The sequence below is a fragment of the Pan paniscus genome, chromosome 2, assembly GCF_029289425.2.
Source record: "Pan paniscus chromosome 2, NHGRI_mPanPan1-v2.0_pri, whole genome shotgun sequence".
Classification (NCBI taxonomy): domain Eukaryota; kingdom Metazoa; phylum Chordata; class Mammalia; order Primates; family Hominidae; genus Pan; species Pan paniscus.
Window position 1 is genome coordinate 14,612,913 of NC_085926.1, and position 14,593 is coordinate 14,627,505.

Here is a 14,593-nt window from a genome sequence, read left to right on the forward strand (position 1 = left end):
TGTCACAGTCATTTTTGGTCATTTTTATCCTGTTACAGTAACATACAAATATCCTGACATTTCTTCAGAGATCTTTGGAAGTCCTATTTCCTCCTGACTGCCAAGAAAAAAGGACAATGAGACGTTATATCTTGTCATCCTAAGTCACACCACCCCCGCCCATCAAGAACTACTTCAGAACAGAAACGTGTCAGTTAGCTACTGCTGTGTAACAGACACTACAAACTCAATGGCTTAAAACAGTAAATGTTGCTTATGAGATTACAGGTCTACAGATCAGCTGGGTGATTCCTCTGGTCTCAGCTGGGCTCCCTCACATATCTGACGTGAGCTGACAGTCAGGTAGACAGCCCTGCCGATCTGTCCTGGGCTCTCTCCCTTGTTTGGGGGTCAGATGGCTGCTTCATGCTAGTGCAGGATATGTGTTGGGACTCGTGGGCTCTCCTCCATGTGGTTCAGCACCCTCCAGCAGGCTACAGAGAGGGTTTGTTCTCATGGCATGAGAGCGAGAGGAAGCATGTGAGCACCTTTCAGGCCTGGGCTTAGAACTGGTGTACAGTCACCCCTGCCATATTCTCCTGGCAAGTCAAGTCAGGAAGTCAGCTCACATTCAAGTGACAGGGAAACCGGCTCCCCTTTATATAGGAGGAGCGGCAAGGTCATATCGCAGAGAGATGCAGACACAGGGAGGCCATTAATACAATCAATCTATTACAAAAGGGAAACATTCTGGAATGGCTGGCCTGTCTCATCTGCCACTACCCACAGCTAAGGCCTGCGGTCTTCGAACTGGCAAGGTTCAGCCTTGCTCCAGAGTGGAAAGGAGGGAGAGAAGAGGAAGGGAGGATTGGGACGTGGGCAACCCTCTGTTCCCTCCCTGTCTACTTACACCTGAAGGGCTAGGGAGGATTTGCTGGAATACTGTGTGCTCCATGCATCCAACTTGGAGCTCCTAATACTTAATAAGTCCCCAAGATAATCCTGTGAGTTGGCTTATTAGGGCATTACTGTTACATAAACTAGCCACTAATTGTGAAATGTATTTACTCAAGTCTCTGAGCCGCAAGATAAACACTCATGTTCTGGTGGCATCACTACCTTGACAATCAAGCTCATTTAATCCAGAGCTCCTTGTAAGAACTGCACGTTGAAGGGGTGCTCCCTGTGTGAATTTTGGGGGACTCTATAAGAGATATTCCAAGGAGGCTGTCCCCTAGTCACACCACCCACCGGCCTGGACTTCAGGGCCTCCTCTATGCCAGATGAGGCCTTGTTGCCTGGCTGGGCCCTCGACCACCCCCACTTGTCTCCCCTGTGCTGGTCACTCATCTGCCTGCTCAAGAGAGACCACAGCCTTAAGAGTCAGATTTGGCTTAGGATCTGAGCTCCACCACTCTCCTGAGTTGGTCTGGGACATTTACAAAATATTCTCTGGAAGATCCACAAAGTGGATGTCAGAAGATCAATACTGCTGTGGAAGTTTACTCAGAGTAAAAACCAAAGTCCTTACAAAGCTCTTAAAGGCAAAATAACCTGGCCTCTGTTCCCCCTCTGAACTCATCCTCTATTCACCTCCCTCACTCATTTCCCTCCAGGAACATGGGCCTCCCCACTCTTCCAGGCACTCTGCTGCCTCGAGGCATTCACATATGCTGTTCCCTCTGCTGCAGTGCTTGTCCCTTAGACATCATGCGGCTTCCTCCCTCACCTCCTGCAGGTCTTTGCTGAAATTCACCTTCTGCCTATCTGCCAGGACTGTAAATGCAGCCGCCCTCCACAACACCCCCACCCTCCTTCCCTGCTTAGCTTTCTCCTTATTTCTCAACATGGTCTAACTTACTGTGCAGTTCACCAAATTCAGATGTCATCAGTAGCAAGACGAGCTATTAGTTTATGCACCATAAAGAAAGATAAACGTGCCAATTAAACAGCAGAACAAGACTAAGATACCATTGAATGTAGGACACACTCTGATTTCAGAAATGTTAAATGTCAGGGGGAAATCAGCATCATAGAATCACTGAAGTCTGGTGTATTTTACTTATTTATGTTGTTTATTTTCTGTTTTCCCCGCTAGAATGGCAGCTCCATAAGGGCAGGGTCTTCACCTGGTTTGCTCACTGCTCAGTGCCTAGGACAGTTCCTTGCATGTAGGAGGTGCTTTTTAAATACTGTTGAACATTGAAAGATTTATCTCTGCCCCCGCAAGAAAGTCCGAGACCTGGAACTTCCTTAATACTGTCCAAATGGGCTATGTGAATATTCGACCCAAGATGGGGCAAGGACTTTCCTGGCACCAGAGCAGTAACCAGCGCACAGTAAATGCCCAATAAATATTCATTCATTGGATTAGTGATTGGATAGTCTGAGATGCTTCTTGGATCCAAAACTCAAGACTGATGTAGGGCCGCTAGACAGCCTGAGAGCAAAGGGTTTGCCTCTGACGGGGCTGTGCTCGGGTCATTGCTACACACGGATGGCACGCCCAGGCCTATGGGGCACACTGCTTGTGTGGCGGAACCTGGTCACTCTGGCTTCATGCCTCCATGCCCTGGTGGCTGGACCAGTGGGAAAGAGGGTGTGGACGATGTGTCGTCATGGGACAATGTGAGCATGGCAGCTCCCAGGATCTGTCAGGGGCTAGAGAGTGGTAACTTGTGCCATCTTCACATTCACAGGGGCCCTCACACATTCACTGGTGATGTTCTTGAGATGGGGGTTACATTTTATGTGAATTTGAGGCAGTGTTGTGTTAAAATATTAATGAAGTCTCATTCTAAATACAAAACTGGAAATAATACAAATCTTCCTACCCACTGTCTCCCGCCCCGCACACACACTCTAAGCAGTAGCGGGAAATTCAAGTGTCCTGCAGCACTTCCATAGTGGGCAGGTTGGGTCTGTGAGTCCCACTGCACTTGTTGCCACACGGTGGCGCCACACTGGCAGTAAGCAGAAGTGTCCAAGTTGGTCTTGAATTATGAGTTTTGAGTTATGCAAGGTCTTCAGGAACACATCCCTCACATACACCTTCTAGTGCCTTGGGGTTATGTTGTTAAAAGTCTTCATTCATTCATTTGAACTGTTTAAAAATATGCCACTTTGTGACATTATTTCTCCATGATTTATGACATCAGGAGCCCTCCCAATATGAAAGTGGCCTAGTGTCTCTCGCCTCTGAGTCAACCCAGCACCCCTTCTTGATGCAGCCTTCTCTGTGAACCCCCTCCCCACGGGACAGTCAGCATCTCCTCCTGCCTCCACCCATCCCCATGGACTTCCCCACATACAGTCATGAAGCAAATACTCCCAGCACCCAGTGTAGCAAGGTCTTATGCTGGGAACTGGACGTTGGAGATGAACCAGACAGGGCTTCCCAGCACCTAGGAGCCATGGCTGCCCAGGGGAAGCATCAAACAGGAGTCAGGGGAGGTCTCCTGGAGGAGGTGATGCCTGAGCTGAGTCTTGACATTCTTTGGGTTGAGAGCATGGACATGAACACAAAATTATCAATTACCCATCTAGGCGCTTATGTCGTTTGCTGGACCACGATCTCCTTGAAGTAGGTAAACACATGGGATTTATCTGTTTTCCTGCCTTTCTGCTTAACATTGGAAATGGCCAAGTGAGTTAAGCATGGCAAAGGGCTTAGAACCATGCCTCATGTGTAGTAAAGATTATGTAAGTGCCAGCTGCTATTCTTGTTGTCATTGCCGCTATTGCTTTTATAATTAGCCAGCATCAATATATATGGAATAACTCAGGAAATGAAAGAGTGAGGGATGTGTTGGAAACAGCCTCAGACCAGAGATCAAAAGCTTGGACTTGAGTCCTCAGTTCAACTTCTATAAAGTGGGGATAATTAAACCATTCAAGCCCAGGTGTTATAATGGTTAGAGGAAATTACAAAGCACACACATGAAGCAACCAGCATATGGTAGGTGCTCAGTGTGAATTCTGTTTACCTTCCTTGTCTCATGGTGCCGAGACACTTAGCACAGGACTGTGTGCGTGTATGTGCTCAATAAATATTTGTTAATGAATTGATGAGTAACATTCTCATTGTTTAAAGAATATTAGTCATGGGACATGTTCACTGTCTCAGACAAACTCTTAGCCAGGAACAGGAAATATATGCTGAATGAACCTCTGCTCCCCACTCACTCAGCCAAGGCCGACATTACTAATCAATGATGGCACTCTGTGTTAGTCAGGACTCTTTTTGTTGGAAATGACCAACCAGCTTGAGCAAAAAGGGGTTTGTTATATGGATACTGGAGTAGCTCAGAAAATCAAAGAAGAAGCTACAGGCAGCAGCGCAGCCCCTGGGCCCTCCTGGGAACCTCACTGGACCCCTCTCTCCCCTCTTCATTTCTCCTCTAGGTATCTGTATGTTTGCAAGCATTCTTTCAGGCAGGGCTCCTGCGGACGGCAGCTAGAAGCTCCGAAGTCCCCCTTCCCAGTTCATGTAAGATGGTAAGATGGACAGCATGCTTCCCCTTCCCATCCTGACTACTTCAGGGGAGGCTTCTGATTGGCCTGCTGGGATCATGTATTCAGTGGAAGGGGGGCTCTTTGTTACCAGGACTGGCAGCCCAGAGAAAAATATGAAGTCAGAGAGGAGTCATTTTCCAGAATAAAGGAGAAAGAGAAGCTGAGAAGACACCAGTGATGAAGGTTCACTCCTGACCACAGAGCTGGGATAGCACCTCAGAATCCTTCTCAACACAGTGCCCAATCAGAATCAGCACTCAAGACAAAATCTACTTGAGATTTAGACCAAGCCTACATACAGGGAGGTTCATGGCATTGTATGAACCTGCAGAGGATTCCACTGGAAACTACCTGAGCCTGGGTTTGAATCTGAGCTGTCAGGACAGCAGGCAAGTTGCTGCACCTCTCCAAGCCTCAGTTTCCTCATCTGGTACAATGGGCTGAATGCTTATGTTTCCCCACAAATTCATATGTTGAAATCCTAATCCCCAGTGTGATGGCATCAGAAGGTGGGGCCCTTGGGAGGTGATTAGGTCATTAGGATAGAATCCTCATGGATGGGATTAGTGCCTTATAAAAAGACATAACAGAGCTTACTTTTTGGATGTGAGGACATAATAAGATGTCCATCTGCAAACCAGGAAGCAGGCCCTCTCCAGACACTGAATCTGCTGCTGCCTCGATCTTGGACTTCCCAACCTCCAGAACTGCAAAACATAAATGTGTGTTGCTTAAGTCAGCCAGTCTATGATAGTTTGAGCTGGCTAAGACCTCTGGTAAGTGAGTATAATAATGCCAAACTCAGAGGTTTTGTAAGGGTAGATGAGACACTCTGTGTAAACTTCAGCACAATCCATGGAAGACAGTCAACATTCAATAAATGTTACCTCTTTTCTGAGTGTGGGTTCCCTTAGAAGCAGACTCTGAGACTAAGATTACCATGCAAGTGGTTTAGTCGGTAGGTAATCCAGAAGCCAAGATTCTCTCTCACAACCCACACGGGAAGTGAGAGAGAGCAATGATGGTACTAATGGGCAAGTTAACACTGTGGGCAACTGAGGCTCAATTCTGCTGGAGACCTCTGAGAGGTTGTTGTTCCCCAACCCCCATCCCACGAGGGGTGAGGGAGCTGGGGTATTTATGCACCAGCTGCCATTGATCACTGATTGAGGGCTGCTCCTGGGCATTCACTCCCAGGCATTTCCAGCCTGCCCTTTGCCTCAGCTGAGCTTACTCCCACAGCCAGAGAACCACTGCAGGCAGAGACACAGGTGTTTTCAATAAGAAGCCACCAGCAGGAGGGCACTGACAGTGGCAGCATCACTTCAGATGTTATCAAGGGAATCCATAAACCTTACAGCACGGCACACACAGAGGGATGATCTTACCAAGTGTTTCTTCTAGGGGAGCTGGAGTTAAATGGCATGGTCCTTCTTCAGTCCACAGATCCTAGTACCCCATTTTCTCCTCTGAGTTCCTGACCTCAGTTTTTATCTGCCACATACAAGTTTTTTTTTCCTGGTACCAGAGTATACCATTCTTCACCTCCAATGTAGGCAGAGCTCTAGCTCCCTGGAGAGCAGGAGCTTTCTTCATTGGGCAAGCTGGAGGCTAATTCCCCCACACTGAGGCAAACCCAGAAGAATGCTAACTTCTGGAGTATCCATGCTGGGCTCTTGGAGGCCAAGTGCTGGGCATTCAACCAATGCATAAACAGGGCATTTCTAAAACAAATAAGGTTGGTCATAGATCCCAAGCACCCCTTATATTCTTACCCAACCATTCATTTCTGGGCTGCTTTCTTCTAACCAACCTTCATCCACATGAACTAGGTGCTGCCTGGCTTCTTCCAGCTCCTCCCAGGACATCTAGTTTTTTTCTTTAATACAGCATGTATTTAGAGACACTTCATATAAAATAAAAGTCATCATTTTAAAGTGTAAACTTCAGTGGTTTTTAGTACATTCACTATGTTGTGCAACCGTCACCATGATCTAATTCCAGAACATTTCCATCCTCCCCAAAGAAATCCTTTAGCAGTTAGTTCCAATTCTCCTCTCCCATTCCCTGGCAATCACTAATCTACTTTATGTCTCTATGAATTTGCCTGTTCTGGATATTTTATATATGGAATCATATAACAGGTGGCCTTTTGTAACTGGCTTCTGTCACTTAGTGCAATGTTTTCGAGGTTTACCATGTTGTAGCATGACTGGTAAGTACTTCATTTTTAACAATGAACAACATTGCATTGTATGAATATACCACACTTTCTCCATCCATTCAGTCATCGATGGACACTTGGGTTGTTTCCACCCTTTTGCTATTGTGAATAATGCTGCTATGAATATTCATCCACTGTACAAGCGTTTGTGCAAATATGTTTTCAGTTTGCTGTGGTTTAAATGTGTCCCCAAAGGGTCATGTCTTGGAAACTTAATTTCCAATGCAACAGTTTTGAAAGATGGAACCTAATGCGAGGTGTTTAGGTTCTGAGAGCCCTGCCCTCATGAATGGATTAATATCGTTACTGTGGGAGTGGGTTAGTTTTTGCAGGAGTAGATTTGTTCAGCCCACTCTTGCCCTGTCTTGCTTTCTCTTGCCCGTGTGTTGCCTTCCACTATGTTATGATGCCACAAGAGGGCCCTCACCAGATACAGGCGCTCAGTCTTGGACTTCGCAGCCTTCAGAACTGTGGGCCAAATAAATTTCTGTTCATTATAAATTACCCAGTCTGTGGTATTGTTATAGCAGCACAAAACGGACTAAGACACAGATCTCTAGACTATCTAGGTTGGAATGGAATTGCTGGCACATATAGTTATTCCATGTTTAACTGTTTGAAGAACTGCTGCACTGTTTTCCAAAGTGACTACACCATTTTACATTCCCACCAGCAATGTATGAGAGTTCCAATTTCTTCATATTATTGCCAATATTCATTCTCTGTCTTTGAGGGTTTTTCCATTCTAGCCATCCTAGCGGGTGTGAAGTGATATCTCATTGTGGTTTTGATTTGCATTTCTCTGATGGTTAATGATGTTGAGCATCTTTTCACAGAGCATCTAGTTTTGATCACCACCCAACATGAAGGGAAACTCTTAATCTTGGGCTTCAGTTTTTAGCATCTGTCAGATTCAAGCTTTGCCTCTCATTGGCCATAAGTGGCTCCTTCAATCTGCTCTCAAACCGAGCCCTGTCCTCAACTTCCTGGGAGCTTTGACCTTCTGGTCAAATCAGTGCCTCCTCTTGGTCAGGATTCTTTTCATTGAAAGTGTTAGAAACCCAATTCACACTGGTTTGAACACAAAAGGGGATTTATTGCCTCATGCGCCTAATCAATCCCAGGGCAACAGTAGCTTCAGGCATGCCTGGATGTAGGTACCCAGTGGATGTCATCTAGAAGCTTTCTCTTGCTCCCAATCTGAGCTCTACTTTCCTTTAGGTCAACTTTACTCTGTGATGGGCTCTCTCCTCTTGGTGGCAAGAAGACTTTTGGAAGCCACAGTCTCACCTCTTTGCAGTTAGCAACATCAGTGGAAAGAAGCCTTCTCTTTCTCAATAGCTCCAGCTAAGCTCCCAGGATTGTCTCTAACTGGACTAACTTGGGTCATGTGCCCATCTTAAAATAATGACAGTGGTTATGGCAATGGAATTTGCTGAGTGGCTGGGCCTGGGTCAAATCTGCAACCTTAGAGCTAAATGTGGGGTCAGCTCCTCCTAAACCATGTAATCTGAGAGTGAGAAAGTTGTGGCTTCCCACAATAAATTGGGGCCCTACTGCCAGAAGGGAGAATGGATACTGAACAAACAGAAACTTCAGGTCTCCATTGGCCCTCTAGACCCTCTATTCCTATGTCCCAGCAATATACTCACTGTTGTGTCTCATTCCATGACAATGCAATAGGTTAATGTCTGGGAACTTATCTCAGGTGAAGACAGTCAGAGAGAGTGAAAAGTTGGTCCTTCCGAGAGACCAGGGGAAGAATAAGCAGAAGCCATTACAAAACTCACACTTTTGCTTCTTGGTTTAGTACATTTGGGCTGTGATAACAGAATACCTTAGATTGGGTGGCTCATAAGCAATAGAAATGTGTTTCTCACAGTTCTGAAGGTTGGGAAGTCCAAGGTCAAGATGCCAGCAGAATTGGTGTTTGGTGAGGGCCAGCTTTCTTGTTCATAGATGGTGCCTTCTAGCTATCGTCACATGGTAGAAGGGGTAAGGGAGCTCTCTGGGGCCTCTTTCATAAGGGACCCACCTTCTGACACCATCATGTTGGAATTTAGGATTTCAACATATGAATTTTGGGGGAACACAAACTTTCCATCTATAACATTTGTCCAGAATTGATTGTGAGAAATAAACAGTCTTCTTTGTTGATTTGTTTACACAAAGAGAAACCCATTTTTTTTAATGATAAAATACTTCTCACACTAATGATCCTCCCTAGAGCTTATAAGAGGTGCGGTTTGATTTGGGATGTTTTTGTTTGTTTGTTTGTTTCCTTTAAATTACCTGGAGGACTTTTTTTTTCTTCCAGCGGCAGGAAGCAGCATTCCACCTGAAGAAAAATCGTCATCATCATGCCTCTCTGTTCCTCGGCAGCCAACGGCTGACTCACTCCCTTGGCTCTGGGAGGCTTGGTTGCTCGGCTCTGATTGTGAAGCATGTGCAGATAGTGTGTTCACATCCAAAATCATGCATGCACACACAACTCCTAAACACGACCTCATGTGTCCTCTGTGCCAATCATGCAAATGCACCATGCCTGAAGGGGGTGTGTCCTCCCCACACAGTGGGGTGCCGACAGAAGCCATTCTGCAAAGGCTTGTTAATTCTTAGACAGTCGGGTGTGAATATCATGCTGACATTTATAGCGTGTCTTCACCACACTCCGTCTCACCCACGCTGAACCACGCACCTGCAGGAGGGAATGCTGGTATCAACGCAGCAGATGTTGTGTGCCCTGGGAATGCTTAAATATGTACTCTCTACAGAAGGCGTGTGTTACCCAAACACAGACCTGAGGGAGGGGGACTAGGAGGGAAGAGAAAAGGGGAGATGTGGTCTGGCTTCCCCAAGCCTATCTTTGGGTGCCCTGGACGCCTGATAAATTCCAGCCTTGGATGAAAACAAAAGGCTTTATCTTTTAAAACAAGTTTAGGAAGATGTTAGAATTTATTATATAGAAAAATATAACAAAACAAAACATGGGCTGTGCAGTCAGAGAAATGTGGTTTTAAGTCCCAGTTCTACAATTTAACAAGCTACATGACCTGGGTCAATCACTTAGCCTCTCTGAGCCTTCTCACCAGTAAAATGGAGCTCACAGAGGTATCTATTTCTCAGAGTTGTGGTCAAGGAAAGTTAGGTTAGTGATTCATATGCTGGAACATAAAGAAATAAATACTCCTTTATTTGAACTTCTAAGTCATGGGTGGCATGCCAGGGTGACTTTGTCCTGATATTAGGGTTACTAGGATCCTTTTCTAGTTGTCCTGGATCTCAGCATCCTGCCTCCAACCCTGGTATTCCCACGCATACCAGAGGTGGATCCACAGGTCATCTCCCCTGCAGATTCAGCCCCTTCCCAGTTCCCAAGTATCTCTGGGCTTGAGGGGAACATGTATTATGTTGCTCAACACTGTCCTGGTTGCAAGTGACAGAAAATGGAAATTTATTGGTTTGTGTGATTAGAAAGTTTGAGGGTGAGTGGGTGCAGTGGCTCACACCTGTATTCCCAGCACTTTGGGAGGCCAAGGCAGGAGGATCACTTGATGCCAAGAGTTCAACACCAGCCTGGGCAAGATAGTGAGACATGTTTCTACAAAAAAAAAAATTTAAATACCCAGGCAGGCCACCAGCAGCATCAGGCTCATGCCCACCTGAGAAAAGACAAGTCTCTATCCCCTCATCCCCAGCAGCAACCTTGAGATATGCGCTCTGGCCGAGCAGGCACAGTGCCTGGAGGAATGCACCACACCTATTGGCTCAGACTTGGGTCATGTGCTAAACCTGAGTGGGGAACCTCAGCTGGACAAATGGTGGGAGGCTAGCTCCCCAGACAAAAATCGGGGGTTCTTGCTAGCAAAGGAGGGTGGGATGCTATCAAGACAAACCGTAGCCATCTACTGCATGTGTCAGCCTCATGTTGTGGCCCAGGGAGCTTTGCATGGAGCCTGGTCCTGGGTGCTTTCACCTGGGACCCCATGTCCCTGCCCTGACCACTGACCCCTTCTACAGATCAGTCTTGGAAGAATGGGTTTAATACCACCTGCTTGTGTGTTGTGAGCATTCAGTGGAGCATGTCAGGAAATGCTTAGTTCATTGTGCAGAGGCAAGTCTTTATGCCACCCAAGTCATCTGCTCCTCCTGGATCCAGGAGCCTTGCAGACAGGCTGGGGCCATGACACTGAGTTCTGGCCAGTGGAATGTGGATGGCAATAGTGTACACAATTGCTTCCAGACCTGGCTATCAAACAACCCATGCCATCTTCTGTGGTATCTCCCTGGCTTATGATATGGAAGCAAAGGGCTCTGAGATGGTGCAGCCACCTGATGCAGTAAGTACCAATACCTGGATGCTGTGGTTTGAATAAGGTGACCTGCAAAACACATGTTGAAGTATAACTGCCATTGTAACAGTATTAAGAGGTGGGACCTTTAAAAGGGGATTAAGCCATGAGAGTGGGATTAATGCTGTCATAAAAGGGCAAATTCAGCCCCTTCTTGCTCTCCTTTGTCCTTCCACCTTCAACCCTGTACAGACAAGATATTCTTCCACCATGTGATAATGCAGCAAGAAGGCCCTCACCAGACACCAGCACCTTGATCTTGGACTTCCCAGCCTCCAGAACCGTGCTAAAATAAATTTCTGTTCATTATAAATTATCCAGACTGTGGTATTTTGTTACGGCAGCACAAACAGACTAAGAAACGTAGTCACCATGTGTAGGAGAGCAACAAATAAACCTTTGATATGTTAAGTCAGTGGTTCGCCAAGAGGCAATGTCTGGAAATATTTTTGGTTGTCATCACTGGAAGTAGGGTGGGGAGCTAGTACTGGCATCTAGTGGGGAGAGACCAGGGATGTGGCTGAATATCCTACAATGCACAGGACAGCCCCCACAACTAAGAATTATTCAGCCCCAAATGTCAGTAGTGCTGAACTTCAGAATCCCTGCTCTAAAATGTGGGCACCTTGAGAGAAGGATGTTGTTATTGTCCTTCTGAAAACCTTCCAATGGCCTCTATCACACTCAGGATAAATTTCCAGTCCCTTACTTTGATCTACAAAGCCCCACAGGACCTGGATCCTGCCCACCACCCCTCCTACCTCACATCCCACTTCTCTCTCTCACCCACTTCTGGACCTCTTTCCAACCTAAGGACTTCATATTTGCTGTTAAATCCTTAAACGCATTTCTCCCTGTTCTTCCAGGTATTCAGTTATGGCTTAAATATCACCTCCTCTGAGACACCTTCACTCGTCGCAGTCTGTATTAGATTCATTCCCACCTCTTGATTCTCTATTATCGCACCACATTGCCATGATCCTTTCACAGCAATGACTGTGATGTAATGTGCCCTGCTTCCTTGTGGGCGTGTGGTAGGGGTGGTGTCTGCCTTCCCTCTGGAGTGTGAGGAACATGAGGACCAGATAAATAATGGATAGAAAGAGCCATCTTTGCAGTCAGACAGCCCTGGATTTCACTTCTTGTTCCAGTACCAACTGTGAGTCCCTTCACTCTCCCGGCCTCCATCTCCTCATCTGCAGAATGGGAATAAGAATATTCACAGGTTGCTGTGAGGATTAAATGGGATAGTGTAAAGAGAGCACTTGGCCCAATTCACAGTAGAGAACAGTCACTTAGAAAGTGTCTTGACTATCAAATGCATGAATAAAAGTGTAAGCACAGTCAAGTCCCTGCATGCTGTTGTTTTTAGGGATGAACTCTTGGGAGGAAGGTGGCATTGGGGTGCCTGGGTGGAGGCTCCTTGGAATGGAAGGATGAAGAAGGTGTGTGCTTGAGAACAGAGCTCGGTTTCCCCAGGCAGCTTCTGCATCTACCTCTCTTGACACAGCACCACAGGGGCTGGCAAGCCCTCATTCCTCCTTTAAAACTGTGACCCTAGCTCCCATCCTTCAAGTCACTGTCCCCAGGACTGTTCTCCCTGATGCCTCTCTCTTGCAGGACCCAGGAGGGAGGTGGCCACCGCTGTTATGGTCCTTCTTTGGAGAAGCACACCCCTCCCCCCAAGAGTGCCTCCTAGCACTGTCTCTATCTGTGTCTGTCTAGACCAGGCAGGAAATTAAAGTGGGTATCAGGACATTTGCAACAAATAGCTCAGGCCCCAGGCTGACACCCATGTGTCTACAAAAAGGACTGTGATTGAGGGACCTCTTTCTTTCAAGTACAGTCTCATATCAGACTGTTGGGGCCACAGAGAAACCTGGATTGTTTCCATCTCTGCATGTATAAAGGGTAAAAAGCAGGGAGGATGCAGAGATGATGGTGAACCAGGGGAGACAGGTCCAAGAGCCCTGTCTCCTGGGAGAGGCAGGGGACTGCGAGCTTAGGCGCTCCCGCATCACTGCAGGTGGGCCAGTGGAACTCCCTGAGCCTCCATTCCCTCATCTGTGAGGTGGACATGTTAACATACCTGCAGCTTAGGCTACAGTGAAACATAAATGAGTTAAAATATGTAAAGCACTCTGATCTTTATGCTTTCCTTCCTTCTCCTGATTTTGGGCTTACTTTGTTCTTTTCCTAATTCCTTGAGTTGTAACGTTAAGTTACTTATCTGAGATCTTTCTTCTTTTTTGATGTAGGCACTTGTTATAAATCTTTCTTCTTTTTTGATGTAGGCACTTGTTCATTGCAGCATTATTCACAATAGCTAAGATATGAAACCAGCCTAAGTGTCTATCAATAGATGAGTGGATAAAGAAAATGTGGTGCATATATGTATGCAATGGAAAATATTCAGCCTTAAAAGGGGGGGGAATCTGTCATTTTTGACAATGTGGATGAACCTGGAGGACATTATGCTGAGTTAAGTAAGCCAAGTACAGAAAGACAAACACCGCATGATCTGACTTACATGTGGAATCGAAGAAAGCTGAACTCACAGAAGTGGAGGGTGGGATGGCGGTTAGCAGAGGCTGTGGGAGAGGGGTGGATAGGGAAAGGAGATGTCGATCAAAGGGCACAAAGTCTCAGTTGGACAGGAGGAATAAGCATTAGTGATCTACTGCACAGTACGGTGACTATAATAAATAGTAATGCATTGTATATTGCAAAATTGCTAAAAGAGTAAATTTTAAATGATTTAACCACAAAAAAGAGGTATGTGAGGTGATGGATTTGTTAATTAGCCCAGTTTAATCATTCCACATTGTCAACATCTATCAAAACATCACTTGTACCCCATAAATATGTACAGTTATTATTTGTCAATTAAAAATAAAATTTTAAAAACTATTTACAGTGCCTCTTGAGAGTGGGCTGATCTAGGTGACTTGCTTCCAAAGAGTAGATAAGGAAAGTGGGGAAAAGTGACTTTACAGTGGAGAAACCTGGCAGACACTACCTCGAGCCAGGTGACCAAGGTTACTATCCGTGAAGTCATTTCAACAGCACATACCCCTGATATGATGCGATGAAGATGCCACTTCACCTCTGCGGTATTCCTCCCCAAAACTCATGATCCCATGCAAACTCTGAGAAAAATATCACATACATCCACACTGAGCCATATTCTATAAGATACCTGATCTATATTGTTTAAAATGATTGAGGTCATCAGAAACAAGGAAAGTCTGAGAATTTGTTACCGACCAGAGGAGACTAAGGAGATGTGACAGTTAAATTCAATGTGGTGTCCTGTATGGGACCTTGGTCTGGAGAACGACATTGGGGAAAACTGGTGACATCCAGTAAAGGGTGGAGTTTAATGAACAGCATGTATCAAGATTGGTTTCTTAGTTGTGATGAATGGACGATGAAGAAAAGTAAGACGTTAGCAACACAGGAAACGGTGTGGGGTGTGTGGGAACTCTGCACTATCTTTGCAACTTTTCTGTATGTATAAAGG